Source organism: Sinocyclocheilus anshuiensis, unplaced genomic scaffold (assembly GCF_001515605.1).
Source record: "Sinocyclocheilus anshuiensis isolate Anshui unplaced genomic scaffold, SAMN03320099.WGS_v1.1 scaffold1009, whole genome shotgun sequence".
NCBI lineage: Eukaryota > Metazoa > Chordata > Actinopteri > Cypriniformes > Cyprinidae > Sinocyclocheilus > Sinocyclocheilus anshuiensis.
The window spans coordinates 68,319-73,754 of record NW_015555761.1 but is presented as its reverse complement, the minus strand read 5'-3'; positions in this window follow the sequence as shown (position 1 = coordinate 73,754).

Genomic DNA, 5,436 nt, shown 5'->3' with positions numbered 1-5,436 from the left:
GAAATGCAGGAAATGTTTTGGACAAATTGCCATAGTTAATTCTGATTCCATGTCTGCATGATTTACAGATGGTTCTTTCAGGCGTGGAACGGATGAAACAAGAAAGAGTGGAGGATGAATTCTTGTATAAATTGAAACATCACAAGAGTGATCAATATTGTTTGGAGTGTAAGGGTTACACTGGAAAAGTATATTTTGAATTAATTGACGGCCAACGCCGATGTATAATGTGTATGAATAATCCTGAAACAATGGTTCAAAACGGTTTTAAAGCGTTTGTTTCAATATGGCAACTAGTTCATGCCATGTGTGTAAGAGTTGGGGCAGACATAAAAAATGAATTGAAAGTATGTGGTTTTACTGAAATGATATTAGAAAAAGACAATTATGGAATGTATATGATACCATGGTGGATAAAATTATGTATTCCCGGACGACAGTATGATAGACCAGAAATTATAAGGAAGGCACCGAGAATTGTATTCCAAATTATCGAATTAAGACAAATGAAAGAAACTGGTATTGGGAATGATGAAGATAAAATTGTAAAAGATGAAATAATCAATACAGGTACCTATGGGCTCTCTTATTTTGACGATTGTCGCCTTTTCTACAGATGGCTGCAGTGATTGTGAGGGAAGACGGCCGAAAGGCTGGAATGACTTTCGAAGCATTTCTGGAAGTGATTAAACTCACAACGGATTCGCTAGAGAAAGTCTTCTTCTCGCCTGAAGTACTGGAGACATATGTGGAAAAGGACGGATCGAGTCAATTGTTCATCAATGAATATCCAAAAAATGAATATGAGTTAAACAGACGTCAATTTCGTGAAGTCACCTTAATCAGGAGAAAGGGAAATATTTTTGATGTGTATATTGAAAAATGGTTTAGTAGTGAACGAATTGGGTATATGTTTATGGACAATTATGGAAGAGCTTGACGCGGAAAATGGAAAGAGAGGGTGAAGGACGAATTATTCAATTTTCCGGTCAAACTCCACACATTAGAAGGCTGAATCAAAAAAGTTAACTGGAAATTCCTATTAATGATTTACTTATAGAGTCAATGCAGAGGAGACATCACCGGAACGCAAAAAAGAAGGCCAAAATGGAGAAGAAGGGAAGCAGAAGTGACCAGACAGGAGACAGGGGATATGATCTTCATGGCTAAGGAACTTCTTCGGATAATTCGGCAACATGAACGTGTAAATAAACGGTTGATGAAAAGGGTTAAACAATTTATTGAAGTTAATGAGTTTAATTTGAGAATGGAAACTTTGCGAGGTGAGGTTGACTGTTTGAAAATTCAAAGAGCCAACGCCGCCTCCAAAGTATAAACAGTTAACTGACATCCTGTCAAAAAGCGAGAGCAGGTGTCGCTATCTGGGTTAACAGTTAACGAATGGAAAATGTTGAAGTGTGAAAACTCGCTCGTATATTTTTGCAAAGGTGTTGCTGTTGTGTAGTAATGAAGATGCTTAACTGTGGTTAGCACAAAAGGTCAGACATCCTGTGTTAGCGTATAGGAGGTAAACTTTGTTTGAACTTCTTCGCATATATTTTTGGAGATGTACGCGTGTGTATGCTGTGCTTGATGTTATGATGTAACGGTATCGCAACCCGCTGAAGCAAGGGTGGTGATCAAGTGTTTTGTGAGACTTGCATTTATCCAATAGAAAATATTTATTAGATGCTTTGCAGGAGAGGAATGTTGTATACGCCCTCTCCTATATAATCGGAGCCCTTCCTAGGCTCGGCGGGGGATCTCGAGCCCTCCGTGGGCTTGACTGGGGATCTCAAGCCCTCCGTGGGCTATGCTCTGGGGCCTGGACTGACACTGGAATGAACTCTGGGGCCACAGCCGACACCCTTCTCCTCACCCCTAGCATCCTCTTCTGGATCGGGGGGAAAAGGCGTGTTCTGTGCCAACACTGGAGCGAGTTCTGGGGCTGAAGCCGACACTGGAGCGAGCTCTGGGGCTGAAGCCAACACCCTTCTCCTCGCCCCTAGCATCCTCTTCTGGATCGGGGGGAAAAGGCATGTTCTGGGCCAACACTGGAGCGAGCTCTGGGGCTGAAGCAGACACCCTTCTCCTCGCCCCTAGCATCCTCTTCTGGATCAGGGGGAAAAGGCGTGGTTGGCGAGCAAGACTGCTGAACGTCCTTGGGCTTGCCATATTAATGTCCCGGCTGGCAGGCTTGACAACGGCGTGACCGACACGTTTCACAGTGCGGTCTTCCATCCGTGGAGACAAACAGGGGAGAAAAAGGAAAACAAAAGACTTTTCAAAAATTAAAATAAAACACGGGAGAAGGAGCACCGCTTACTGTTTTGGTCAGTCGTTCTGTCACGATTCACACACACGAGGAACACAGGAACGAAGGAGAGACAAGGGACACCTGGAACTAATGACAATTAACATTGGAAACACCTGGGAACAATGAATTCAAAACACGAGACAGAGAAACTGGATGACGGAGCACATAGGGAGCAAAGACACACACAAAACCTGGCCCAGAGTCTGACAGATTGTGCTCATCTGAAAGAGGAAAATCATATATACAGTTCTTCAATATAATAGGGTTCTAAACAGAACTGATATGAAGTATATGAAGTCCGTCAAACTTATTTCTTTAAAATTAACTTTTTTGTTAGGCTCCTATGTAGGTTCCTACCTAAGTATCGGTAATTCTGATTGGGCTGAGGCTGGGATTTAGCGGGTTTGAGGTGAAAGTATTTGATGAACGTGTATTATGCACAGAGAGCATTCACTCAGCATCATTATCTCATTTTTGATAGAAGTGGCTTTAGAGGCTTTTGCATCAGAAGACTTTATATATATATATATATATATATATATATATATATAAATTCACATAAAGTGAAATTTGGTCACAGAGGCCCCATATGTGTTTCCCCATTCAGAACCCACATAGAGATTACCCATGTGGGTTCTACCTTGGGCCCATGCAGGCAGCCTATATAGGACTGATTGTGTTTGCCCATGTCTGATCCATATGTGAAACCCATATGGGGGCCATATGTGTTGCCCATTTTGAGCCCATGCCCTCATTTTCCATTAGTGACCCAACTAGGCCCCACATGGGAAGCCCACCTGGTTTTGCCCATGTGAGACCTACTTAGCTGACCTAAGTGGGCCCCAGATAAGATGCCCATTTTGGGACCATGCCCACTTGGTACCCATGTGGCCCAACTATAAACCATGTGGGGCCCACATATACAGTGGGTACGGAAAGTATTCAGACCCCCTTAAATTTTTCACTCTTTGTTATATATGCAGGCAGCCTATATGGGACTGATTGTGTTTGCCCATTTCTGACCCATATGGGTTGGCCAAGCAGGCCCCATATGTGTTTCCCCATTCAGAACCCACATAGAGATTACCCATGTGGGTTCTACCTTGGGCCCATGCAGGCAGCCTATATGGGACTGATTGTGTTTGCCCATTTCTGACCCATATGGGTTGGCCAAGCAGGCCCCATATGTGTTTCCCCATTCAGAACCCACATAGAGATTACCCATGTGGGTTCTACCTTGGGCCCATGCAGGCAGCCTATATAGGACTGATTGTGTTTGCCCATGTCTGATCCATATGTGAAACCCATATGGGGGCCATATGTGTTGCCCATTTTGAGCCCATGCCCTCATTTCCCATTAGTGACCCAACTAGGCCCCACATGGGAAGCCCACCTGGTTTTGCCCATGTGAGACCTACTTAGCTGACCTAAGTGGGCCCCAGATAAGATGCCCATTTTGGGACCATGCCCACTTGGTACCCATGTGGCCCAAGTATAAACCATGTGGGGCCCACATATACATGTTGGCTGGGTTCTGACCTATGTTTTTTCCGCACTTACACTTTTGGCACATTTTTTTGCGCTGAAATGCGGCCAAAAGCCTTGCAAGTCTGTAAACGGCAATTTGCAAGCAAAAACAGTGGTGTTAAGAACTGCAAAACGGATTCACTCTGAAGAATATGTCTCTGTGTGTAAAATAAAGCTGTTGCAAAGGTGTAAACAACGTGTTGTGTACGTAGGGCAAAACTTTTCCTGAAATAACCCGATTTGTGCTGCACCGTCTTTTTTTTACCTGTGCTTGCAGTTTTGGCACGACTCTCTCACTTACTGGAGTTTGCAAGCGTGAGTGGGAAGGCTATGTGATGATATTAGACTCAAAATGATTAATAGATGCACGCACAATTATCCATGTACTGCATAAATTTTATACATGTATCTTACTAACCACAAACAAATGCCTTTCAATTTGAGTCTGTGGAATTCGGGATTAAATGATTGTGCAGCAATAATTGTCCATGCAAAAAGGAATCCGTGCATATGTGGATCAGGTGACACGCGTGCATTAATTGACGTCTAGTTCGAATCGATCTTGTTCAGTTCATTTGGATTTTGAGACTTAATTTTCACAGTTTACAGCATTTCACGTCCCCCACACACACAACTACCAACGAACAAGGCCCAGTGCAATTCATTAATGTGTACACGATTTGAAAAAACACATTTGCGAATTTTTCAAACAACTACACTGAAACAAATGCTTTTCAGCCGGTGTCTGCAGAGTTAAGAATTACATTAATGTGCAGCATTTTGTTCAAATAGAGACATATTTGTGAATACAAATGTTATGGTTTGTATTAAAGTATCATGATTTGTGCATGTAGCGATTAAAATGTGCATTTGTGGATCAGGTGACACGCGTGCATTCATTCACGTCTCTTCTGAGTCGATTCTATTTGATTCATTTGAATTTTGAGACTTTCATGCCGCCCTTTTAGCCGTGCCCAATCCACACACACACAGCTCGCGATCCACGCGCAGCTGAGCCTAAGAAAATCAGTGACCACTAGATGGCACTAGCCCCAGTCACATGTGCGCATTCCATTGAGTACAGTTTTATAAATGTTACATTGTGTTTTCTTTGTTTCTTTTTGTTTTGACTATTCTCCTCTACCGTAGAAATATAATAAAGATGTTTTGTTGAACTTGTTCTAACTTAACTTGTCTTAAGACACAGAATAGCTTATATTAATTTTGCCAAACAAGAACTTTGTGACGGTACCTTGAACGGCACCTTGTCAGTTACTCCTTCCTAATGTAATGTAAATTAATGGGGGACGTGACATGCTGTAAACTGCGAAAATTAAGTCTCAAAATCCAAATGAACTGAACAAGATCGACTCGAACTAGACGTCAATTAATGCACGCGTGTCACCTTATCCACGTATGCACGGATTCATTTTTGCATGAGCAATTTATGATATATTAATGCAGAACAGAACATTTTTATACACAAACATGTCTGTATTTGTTCAAATCGCTGCACAATCATTTAATTCCGAATTCCACAGACTCAAATTTAAAGGCATTTGTTTGTGGTTAGTAAGATACATGTATAAAAT